Source organism: Dunckerocampus dactyliophorus, chromosome 8 (assembly GCF_027744805.1).
Source record: "Dunckerocampus dactyliophorus isolate RoL2022-P2 chromosome 8, RoL_Ddac_1.1, whole genome shotgun sequence".
In the NCBI taxonomy this organism is placed as follows: Eukaryota; Metazoa; Chordata; class Actinopteri; order Syngnathiformes; family Syngnathidae; genus Dunckerocampus; species Dunckerocampus dactyliophorus.
The window spans coordinates 29,708,601-29,720,503 of record NC_072826.1 but is presented as its reverse complement, the minus strand read 5'-3'; positions in this window follow the sequence as shown (position 1 = coordinate 29,720,503).

The window sequence follows — 11,903 nt, the reverse complement described above, 5'->3', positions numbered from 1 at the left end:
CACCTGGTGGTAAGTTGGCTCCGATGGTGGGGGAGGATGCCGGTCAGACCTGGCAGGCCCAAACGTATTGTAAGGGTCTGCTGGGAACGACTGGCAGAGTCCCCTGTCAGAAGGAGTTTCAACTCCCACCTCCGGGAGAGCTTCGACCATGTTCCGAGGGAGGTGGCGGACATTGAGTCTGAATGGGCCATGTTCCGTGCCTCTATTGTCGAGGCAGCTGGTCGGAGCTGTGGCCGTAAGGTGGTTGGTGCCTGTCGTGGCGGTAATCCCAGAACCCGTTGGTGGACACCAGTGGTGAGGGATGCCGTCAAGATGAAGAAGGAGTCCTATCGGACCTTTGTGGCTCCGGAAGCAGCTGACAGGTATCGGCAGGCCAAGCGGTCTGCGTCTCTGGCAGTCGCTGAGGCAAAAACTCAGACATGGGAGGAGTTCGGAAAAGCCATGGAGAACGACTTCCGGGCGGCTTCGAAGAGTTTCTGGACCACCATTCGGCGTCTCAGGAAGGGGAAGCAATGCACAGTCACAGTGGGGATGGTGTGCTGCTGACCTCGACTCGGGATGTTGTGGATCGGTGGAAAGAATACTTCGAAGACCTCCTCAATCCCACCGACACGTCTTCCGATGAGGAAGCAGAGCCTGGGGACTCCACGGTGGGCTCTCCTATCTCTGGGGCTGAGGTTGCTGAGGTTGTCAAAAAGCTCCTCGGTGGCAGGGCCCCGGGGTGGATGAGATCCGCCCGGAGTTCCTTAAGGCCATGGATGCTCTAGGCATGTCTTGGTTGACACGACTCTGCAGCATCGCGTGGACATCGGGGGCAGTACCTCTGGATTGGCAGACCGGGGTGGTGGTTCCCCTTTTTAAGAAGGGGTACCGGAGGGTGTGTTCCAACTATCGTGGAATCACACTCCTCAGCCTCCCTGGTAAGGTATATTCAGGGGTTCTGCAGAGGAGGATCCGCCGGATAGTTGAATCTCGGATTCAGGAGGAGCAGTGTGGTTTTCGTCCTGGTCGTGGAACTGTGGACCAGCTCTACACTCTCAGCAGGGTCCTTGAGGGTGCATGGGAGTTTGCCCAACCAGTCTACATGTGTTTTGTGGACTTGGAGAAGGCATTCGACCGTGTTCCGCAAGGAATTTTGTGGGGAGTACTCCGGGAGTATGGGGTATCGGACCAGCTAATTCAAGCTGTTCGTTCCCTGTATGACCGGTGTCAGAGTTTGGTTCGCATTGCCGGCAGTAAGTCGGACCCGTTTCCAGTGAGGGTTGGACTCCGCCAGAGCTGCCCTTTGTCACCAATTCTGTTCATTATTTTTATGGACAGAATTTCTAGGCGCAGCCAGGGCGTTGAGGGGTTCCGGTTTGGTGGCTGCAGGATTGAGTCTCTGCTTTTTGCAGATGATGTGGTCCTGCTGGCTTCATGAAGCCGTGAACTTCAACTTTCACTGGATCGGTTCGCAGCCGAGTGCGAAGCGGCTGGGATGAGAATCAGCACCTCCAAGTCCGAGTCCATGGTTCTCGCCCGGAAAAGGGTGGAATGCCATCTCCAGGTTGGGGATGAGATCCTGCCCCAAGTGGAGGAGTTTAAGTACCTTGGGGTCTTATTCACGAGTGAGGGAAGAATGGAACACGAGATCGATAAGCGAATTGGTGTGGCGTCTGCAGTGATGCAGACTCTACATCGGTCTGTTGTGGTGAAGAGAGAGCTAAGCCAAAAGGCAAAGCTCTCAATTTACTGGTCGATCTACGTTCCTACCCTCACCTATGGTCATGAGCTTTGGGTAATGACCGAAAGGACAAGATCGCGGGCACAAGCGGCCGAAATGAGTTTTCTCCGTAGGGTGGCTAGGCTCTCCCTTAGAGATAGGGTGAGAAGCACTGTCATCCGGGAGAGCCTCGGAGTAGAACCGCTGCTCCTCCGCATTGAGAGGAGCCAGATGAGGTGGCTTGGGCATCTGGTCAGGATGCCTCCCGGACGCCTCCCTGGGGAGGTGTTCAGGACAAGTCCGACCGGTAGAAGGCCTCGGGGAAGACCCAGGACACGTTGGAGAGACGATGTTTCCCAACTGGCCTGGGAACGCCTCGGGATCCGCCGGGAGGAGCTGGACGAAGTGGCCGGGGAGAGGAAGATCTGGGCCTCCCTGCTTAGGCTGTTGCCCCCGCGACCCGATCTCGGATAAGCGGTAGAAGATGGATGGATGGATGGGTAAAGGGAGAGATAGGGTGAGGAGCTCGGTTATCTGGGAGGAGCTCAGAGTAGAGCCGCTGCTCTTTCACATCGAGAGGAGCCAGCTGAGGTGGGTAGGGCATCTAGTCCGGATGCCTCCCGGACGCCTCCCTGGTGAGGTGTTTCGGGCATGCCCAGCCAGGAGAAGGCCCCGGGGAAGACCTAGGACACGCTGGAGGGATTATGTCTCACCGCTGGCCTGGGAACGCCTTGGTGTCCTCCCGGTGGAGTTGGAGGAGGTGGTCGGGGACCGGGAAGTCTGGGCTTCCCTACTAAGACTACTGCCCCCGCGACCCGGACCCGGATAAGCGGAGGAAAATGGAATGGAATGGAATGGAATGGAATGACCCCTCTCTACAATTTTTTGTCGAAGTTGACGCCTCGGATACAGGAGTGGGTGCGGTCGTGTCCCAGAGATCAGCAGTCGACCACAAGCTCCACCCGTGTGCATTCTTCTTGCGCCGCCTCACCAATGCTGAGGGGAACTACGACGTGGGGAATAGGGAGCTGCTGGCCATCGTTCTGCCGCTGAGGGGGTGGAGGCATTGGCTGGAGGGAGCAGCCACACCATTCTTCGTCCTTACAGACCACAAGAACTTGGCATATATTCGGGCAGCTCACAGACTGAACTCTCGTCAAGCCCGTTGGTCACTTCTCCTAACCCGTTTTAACTTTACAATCACTTACAGACCGGGCTCCCGCAACCTCAAGCCAGACGCACTGTCTAGGATCTATGGCCCGGCGGAGGCAGACAAGAGGCCAATTCCGGAATTGCACCACCTGCAGGATGTCCGGAGGATAAACTCTTCGTTCCCGACGGCCTCAGGTCAGAGGTACTCCAATGGGGGCAAAACTCCAAACTATCTTGTCACCCTGGCATAACACGTACCAAGTTCATACTGGAACAGAGGTTCTGGTGGGCCACCATGTCAGCAGATGTGAAGGACTGCTCTGTCTGTGCCAGGAACAAAGCTTCACACTGACCTTCTGCTGGACTTCTCCAACCTCTACCTGTACCATCTCGTCCGTGGTCCCACATAGCTCTCGACTTCATCACAGGGTTGCCGTCATCCTGAGGTCACACGGTAATTCTCAACGTGATTGACAGATTCTCAAAAATGGCTCACTTCATCGCTCTCAACAGATTACCCTCAGGTATGGAAACGGCCCGTCTTCTAGTCAAGCATGTGTTCAGACTCCATGGCATTCCCACAGACCTGGTATCCGATCAGGGACCACAATTCGCCTCCAAGGTATGGAAAACATTTTGCAAGACTCTTGCCGCTTCTGTGAGTTTGTCTTCAGGATATCACCCTCACACTAACGGCCAGACAGAGCAGGCAAACCAGGACTTGGAGGCAGCCCTCAGTTGCGTTTGCCACCAGCACCCATCCTCTTGGTCCTCCCACCTCCTCTGGGTTGAGTACGCCCAAAACTCCCTCATTTGCTCAGCCACAGGCATGTTGCCTTTTAAGGCCGCATTCGGTTTTCAACCCCCACTATTCCGAGCCCTGGAAAAGGAAGTTGCCATTCCTTCCGTGCAACAGTACCTCCGCCGGGCCCACAGGATCTGGCGTGAAACCAGGGCTGCACTATCTAGGACAGCAGACCGTAACCGTCGGTTGGCAGACCGAAACAGGGTTCCCGCACCCGCTTACCAGCCAGGCCAGGAGGTCTAGCTATCTTCTAAGGACTTACCGCTAACAAGCACTAACAAGAAGCTGGCCCCAAGATTTGTGGGACCATACACCATCGACACTGTCATCAGTCCCTCCGCTGTCAAACTCAAGCTGCCCGGGTCATCTAAAATTCATCCCGTATTTCATGTCTCCCGGATCAAGCAGGTCTCTTCCCGTCCACTGTGTCCTCCGGTTGAGCCCCAGCCTCCTCCGCGCATGATCGATGGCCTGCCAGCCTACACGGTGAAGGCTATTCTGGACTCGAGGAAGAGGGGCGGGGAGGTGCAGTACCTGGTCGACTGGGAGGGATATGGACCAGAGGAGCGCTCCTGGGTCTCCCGCTCCTGTATCCTGGACACCTCACTCATTCGCGACTTCCACTCTCTCCATCCCAATGAGCCAGGTATGCCGCCAAGGGGCGACTTGTAAGGGGGGCGTACTGTGTTTGTCGCTCTGCTGCGCCCTGTCTGCCGTGTCTTTCGGTACATGCTGTCCCTGATCACACTGATGAGACACACCTGAAAGCAATCACCCGGCACCTTTATCAGCTGCTGACAGACTACAGAGCAGCGCCAGTTATTCCTTCGCTATCCTGTGAACCTATAGCCATTCCCGTTTCCCCGGTGGCTCCTAACTGGTCTACCTTTTGCCTGTTGTACCTGAATACCTCTGTCAGTGTATGCTAAGTATTATGTGCTACCCTTTTGTATCGCAGCTGTTTCCGTTTCTTACTCGTGTTTTTTCCTGCCTTAGCTTAGCAGTGTTTTGTGTTTTTTCCCTGGCTTGTGCCCTGAGACTTTCTGTTTTCCCTTTTTGCTTCTTTGTTTGTATTTTTGCATTTTTGTACCTTATTACCTTTAGTAATACATTATTTTTTGTATTCATGCTCTGTGTACCTCACTCGGCATATCGGAATACAGAACTTGGCTTATGCCACCTCGTGACACCAACGATATTGGCATGACAAGGAGATCCCACCTGAGATGTTTTCTACCCGGCACAGTGGAGGGGGGGCCATCATGATCTGGGATGCTTTTTCATTCAGTGGAACACCGGAGCTTCAGATGGTGCGTGGCCGTCAAATGGCGGCTGCTTACGTGCAGGTGTTACAGCGGGCATCCCTCATGACTGAGAGCACTCGTCTGTGTGGTAACAGCTGGGTTCTTCAACAGGACAACGCTGCACTTCACTATGCTCGCTTGACCAAGGACTTCTTCAGGGAGAATAACATCACTCTTTTGGACCATCCTGGACCATGAACAAGAACGGTGGAGCTCCTCATTACTGAGTCCTACTGAGAACATTTTTTGTTCTTTTTTGAGCGATGGTCTTAAACTTTTGATCAGCTGATAAACAGCCTATTTCACTTTAATTGTTGTTTTCAATAAATTACTTTTTCAAAGTGCTTTTTGTCTCACTCCCCCTTCTTGCTTTTGCATATTGTAGCTCTACTTAAAACCTCATTAAGATCCAAACGTGCAAAATGTAAATTCTAGCAGTTTTTCAACTGGTCTGAAGATTTGGATCAGGAGCGTATGAGAACGCATTTCTTCATCATGTTGATGATGCTAGCGTGCAGCTCATGGAAATCCCTCAAACACAGCATCTCATAAACTGTGAAAAAGTGCTGCTCTGTGGTCGGCCAGTCAAGGTCATGTTTACTGATTTGCAGCTGACGTAAAAAGACGTACCAAGACCACCCCCCAGATAAATCCCCGTGAGCATTGCGTTTGGGCAGCCAAAACTTCCTGATGGGCTTTGGCAGTGTGAAGGACACGCTACCGGCACCTACAGGAATGAAGTGGAACAGTTTTTAGGTTGAGTGCGTCTTGTGAGATACTTCTACTGCGAGAACAAGCGCGTACTGACTGGATGAAGTCACGCTAGGACGTGTGCGGTGGCGGTTGAAAGGGCACACTTCCTCCAAGGAAGGTTAGCCAGGATGCTCGGGTCAATAGGGGGTGTAAACGCTGCACACGCACACACACACCTACACACGCTCACATGGGAGATAAGCTCTCCAGTAATCCTATTTCTCCGTCACACATGGCGCCATGACAGAGTGGAGACCAGCCTGAGCAGGACACACAAAGTCCAAGCGTGGACACGAGCATCGGCAGCGTGGAAACAAAGATGGATGGATCATGTGCTCCTGGAAGTGAGGTTGAGCACATTTGCGTGCATGTTTCATCGCCATGGCAACAGCCTCTGTGCCTGCGGGTGGGAGGAAGAAGTGCGGCAGAGAAAGAGAGACTTTGGCCGGCCTCTTGTTGAGCTTGGAGCTGTCCGGCTCCTGCCAGCCAAACGCCGATAAACAGTCAAGGTCACTCACCACCTTCATGTGCACTAAAAGAAATATCAATTGTTGCACAAATTTGCTTGAAATTAACTCTTTAAATTTTGTATTGCCTTATTTTCTCTTATTATGTCTACTATATTGGGTAATAGAAGTGTAAAGGTGCCATAGGGCTACAGGGGTGTAATTTCATGTCTAGAGGGCTCTAATGATGTTAAAAAGCATATTTAGAAGGTCATAAACGTCTTTCCTATGTTTTATTATTATGTCTACTATTTTGAGTAACAGGAGTGTAATTGTGACTATATGGGTGTTATTTCATGTCTAGAGGGCTCTAATAATGTTAAAAAGCATATTTAGAAGGTCATAAACAGGTTTTCTATCCTCTAGCTACAATTGTTGCACAAATTTGCTTGAAAGCAGCTTTTAATAATTTTTATTTTCTCTGGTAATAGGAGTGTAAAGGTGACTATAGGGGTGTTATTTCATGTCTAGAGCATTCTAATAATGGATAAAATGCCAAATCCACACAAAGATGCCAAGCAGAGATTAAAACCCAGATCTTCCAAATTTCCTGACTGTGTAGCCAACATGCTAACCGCTCGGCCACCGATGTTGGACTTTTTAAGAATTGTTTTTCCACACGTAGACGATGTGATTTGAAGCCACATGCCTCTTGCATGAACAGGTGGTCCTCATGTTACAATGCTTGGCGTTATGAGGCATTCCCATAAATGATTAATCCCCGGGGTGTCACGAAACCCTCAAGACGAGACCATAAACAAGATCGGGTCAATAAGACGAGACGACATTTTAACATTACTTGAAGTATAGTGACAAAATGTGACTATATATTGCAATCAACTCACTCTTCTGCACTGTGCGTGTATGCCAGCGCCTCCGCCCACCAAGGCAAAGAGGCTGTGTGACTGACAAAAGGGCTCACCCCATTCACGCTGTTGTTCTGTGGAACAAACACGCAATGTTGCTGAAAGCATTGCACAGAGTGAAACCTCTCCCTGTCTGTTTGGAGGCGAGAGATGACGAAAAGAGACACGCATGCACTTGGCAATATATTGAGCCCGGCAAAATGAGCAGGTTCATTTTCATTTATTGTGTGATTGATCAGGACAAACATAATTTATTAATTGATTTCTGAAAGATATATAGCAAACTATCTCGTAACCCATTCTGGTTCCGGTGCATTTCCTGTGCGTCATCACAAAGCACCATCCTGCAGGAAATTATATTTTTAACAGAAAAACAACGCCAGCCGCGGCCCAAATCTCCATTATTGAAAAATGCAAATGATACGGGCCCTGAATGGCATTTCTATTTTATATGCAAAGGTCTGTAATCTTCATATTAAGGCCCGAGTTTGGCTTTGATGCCGGCGGCGCGGCTGCTATGTTGGGAATTACAATAACATCAAGAAGGCTCAGGAACGATGCAGCCACTTACGTGAAATTAAATTACAATTCTCTGCTTGTAGCACACTTTCAGTCTGTTCTGCTGAGGATCACCTTGACTCATCACCACTTCAGCACTCAAACACACAGCAGGAATGGGACATTAGTGACGCTTCTTACCACTCCTTACTTGCACTCTCCTCACATTAGGGAATGCAGCTATTTTTAGCACTGGCAAAAATGAGGAAAGGAAAGGAATTTTGTTGGGTTGTTTCAACTAATCATGGATAAAATTTGTTTTGGTTTTCTTCTCCGTTGCAATCCAACTTCCTCCTACAGTACGAGGGCCTGTCATAATCATAATCAAATCAATCAATCAAACTCAACAATTTTGCCGGCCTCGATATATTGACATGTGCTGCATGCTTGTTTTCCTCATCAAGAGGTTCACTCTGTGCATCTGTCGCAACACGTTGGTTCTAAAGAGGAATGAACGGAGTGAGTGAACCCTCCTGTTGTCCCAGTGGGTGGAGGCGGGGCACACAGAGAGTGTTGCAGCCTACAAGCGAGCAAACACGAATGTGAATAAAGGCACCAAAGTGATGGTTTCTAAGGCAAATGCCACAGCTCCAGTGCGGGAATATTTCGCTTTTAAAACAGAATGGACAAGGTGAGCCTACGAACTCCGACGAGCTGATATGTCGCATTTGCTTGTAAATGGTGACGAGGAAGAAGGGGAATATGGCTACCGCGAGGTGCAGCAGAGCCTTCGTCCCGACAGTCGACGCTTACTGATGCGTTTGCTCGACAAAGTAAATATAAACAAAATATTGCAAAATTGTGCACGCTCACATAAAGTGTCGTTGGCTATACGTTAAGCCTTCCTGTTAACTCATTCAATACCAAAGACGTAGCGATACCTTTATAATCCCCAAACGCCCGATCCCAACAACGTATTTATACGTCTTTTACGTTTTTTTGCGCGAGAGGCAAAAAGAGGTGATGACGCAGCTGTCACTTTCACTACGGAGCAATTTTTACGCCATAAAAACGGCCACAAGGTGGCAGAGGCGGATTCGATAAGAGCTCTGCAGGAATCATGAGGACGGGAAAATCACACATGACAGGAAGGAGGAAGTAGAGAGCGTGGAGGAGTGTAGCGTGCAGAAGATTACGCATTGTAGGGACATTTTAACACATGCACACACGTGCACACACATAGTTCAGTTCCAAATGTGCAAACTGTAAATAGATGATGGTGTTATATTTGTAAATAAATCGTTATTTTAATTTTAACAATTTTGTGCTGTTTATGTTGTTGTATAGTTGTTTAGATATTTGAGCTGTCGCAAAACCAAACAATATTTGTGTCAAAGTGAAAGTTATGCTGGAAATGTATCTTTTCACAAAAAGCTGGTTTTCTTCCTTTTGTAGTTGGGAACTGATATTTTCCTGAAACCTACCTAAGTTCTACTGCTGATTACTAAAGAACCGAAAAAGGTAGAAACCACCTTTTTTGTGTCTGATTAAAGGCGGGAGTCTAATCTTTCTTTTGGTAGGTTCCATGATTATATCGTCATAGGATATGCTGTGTGCCTTGAAAGATCTGTCAAAATGCTCTAAAATGGCCACTAAAGAAGGGGTTGTCTTTTGGAAAATGGCTGGGATTGAATGAGTTAAATAATAATACCCAATGTTCATTATTTATCAAAGTACCATTTTTTTTTTTTTTTACAGAGACTTGATAGTGCATTTTATTAGTTGTTTTTATAGTTGTGTGTGCTTTTTATTGCAGCATTTTTTTCTTAAGAGAGACAGGGTCTATTTTTTTATAGTTTTTTTTTGTTTTTTTAACTTGTTTAATTTATTTTATTTAACAGCTCTTGACATTCCAATTATTGCTTTTGATACAATGTACTTGCATTATTATGCCATACATGAAGATTACATCAATGACAAAATGGTCTACAAATAATTCAAAGGCCTCGTCTCCTTCAAGGCCACAAAACTGGGCGTTTGGAATTAGCAGGAGAGCACCAAACATGGGACATTGAAAGGTGGAAGAAAATTTTATTCTGCCTTGATGGTCCTGATGGCTTCCAACGTTACTGGCATGACAAGGAGATGAGATGTTTTCCACCATCATGTTCCTTCAATGGAACAATGGAGCTTCAGGTTGCGCAGGGGCGTCAAACGGCAGCCAGGGGTGCAGTACCTGGTCGACTGGGAGGGATATGGACCAGAGGAGCGAAAATTGTGTCCATGAAAATGATGAACAGAATGGGTGACAAAGGGCAGCCTTGGCGCTCACCGAACACAGGCTGGACTTACTGGCAATGCCAACCAGGCTCCCAAGGACCCAATGGCAAGTCTTTGAGGTTTATTATTTATTATTATTATTGATATTTATTTTATAACTTAAAATACCCTAAGGCTCTGGATGTTGAAGGACTGTCTTGGCTGACACGTCTCTTTAAAATTGCGTAGAAGTCGGGAACAGTACCTAGGGATTGGCAGACTGGGGTGGTGGTCCCCCTTTTCAAGAAGGGTGACCAGAGGGTGTGTTCCAACTATAGGGGATCACACTCCTCAGCCTCCCTGGGAAAGTCTATTCCAGGGTGCTGGAGAGAAAGGTATGACCATTAATCGAACCTCGGCTGCAGGAGGTGCAATGTGGTTTTCGTCCTGGTCGCGGAACACTGGACCAGCTCTACACCCTTGCAAGGGTACTGGAGGGTACTTGGGAGTTTTCCCAACCGGTCTACATGTGCTTTGTGGACCTGGAAAAGGCATTCGACCATGTCCCTCGCGGTGTCCTGTGGGGGGTGCTCCGGGAGTATGGGATTGGTGGCGCGCTACTACGTGCCATTCAGTCCTTGTACAACCGGAGCAGGAGCCTGGTTCGCATTGCCAGTAGTAAGTCAAGCCTGTTTCCAGTGAACGTTGGCCTCCGCCAAGGCTGCCCTTTGTCACTGATTCTGTTTATAATTTTCATGGACAGAATTTCGAGGCGCAGCCAAGGTGTCGAGGGAGTCCAGTTCGGGGGCACTAGGATCTCATCTCTGTTATTTGCAGACGATGTGGTCCTGATGGCCTCATCGGGCTGTGACCTGCAGCGTTTACTGGGACGGTTTGCATCTGAGTGTGAAGCTTCTGGGATGAGACTCGGCACCTCCAAATCTGAAGCCATGGTTCTCAGTCGGAAAAGGGTGGATTGCTCCCTCCGGGTTGGGAATGAGGTGCTGCCCAAGGTGGAGGAGTTCAAGTATCTCGGGGTCGGAGAGAGAGAGAGCTGGGCCGGAAGGAAAAGCTCTCAATTTACCGTTCGATCTACGTTCCCACTCTCACCTACGGTCATGGGCTTTGGGTCATGAACGAAAGAACGAGATCGCGGATACAAGCAGCTGAAATGAGCTTCCTCCGTAGGGTAGCGGGACTCACCCTAAGAGACAGGGTGAGGAGCTCGGTTATCCGGGAGGAGCTCAGAGTAGAGCCGCTGCTCCTTCACATCGAGAGGAGCCAGCTGAGGTGGCTCGGGCATCTAGTCCAGATGCCTCCTGGACGCCTCCCTGGTGAGGTGTTTCGGGCATGCCCAGTTGGGAGAAGGCCCCGGGGGAAGACCTAGGACACGCTGGAGGGATTATGTCTCACAGCTGGCCTGGGAACGCCTTGGTGTCCTCCGGGTGGAGCTGGAGGAGGTGGTCGGGGACCGGGAAGTCTGGGCGTCCCTACTAAGACTGCTGCCCCCACGACCCGGACCCGGATAAGCGGAGGAAAATGGAATGGAATGAAAAATACCCTTGAATAAGTGTGTGAGGTATATTATAGAGCTAAATCTGGATTGTGCTTCTGCGCATTTAGCTTAAACAGACCACGGGCACACGTGGAAGCTTTGCAATTAAATAAGTCTAGTACGCTTCGTCTGCCACGTTCAGTCAAGAATATAAAACGCTCCTCTGCCGTGTTGCCAATATTGGCTGATAACAACAAACACTTATTAGTGCCGGTGTAATCATCATCTGCGGCGTTTGCAACAGTGACTTTCACTTGTTTCCACTGCTGTTTCACATCACGCGCCGGCGCAAACTTTGATGCAGTGCAGACTTGAGGAACGGAGCCAGGTGACAAAGTGTGCTGAAGTGGATGTGGAGTCACTCTAGTATCCCACCAGGGGAAATCAAGCGAGGGCAGAGAGCATGGAAAAGCGAGGCGGGGAGCAGTCATGGCCAACAAGCAGAAAATCCTCTCATTAATCAAATATGCTGATGAAAGTGGAACAGACTGATTGGTCTCTCA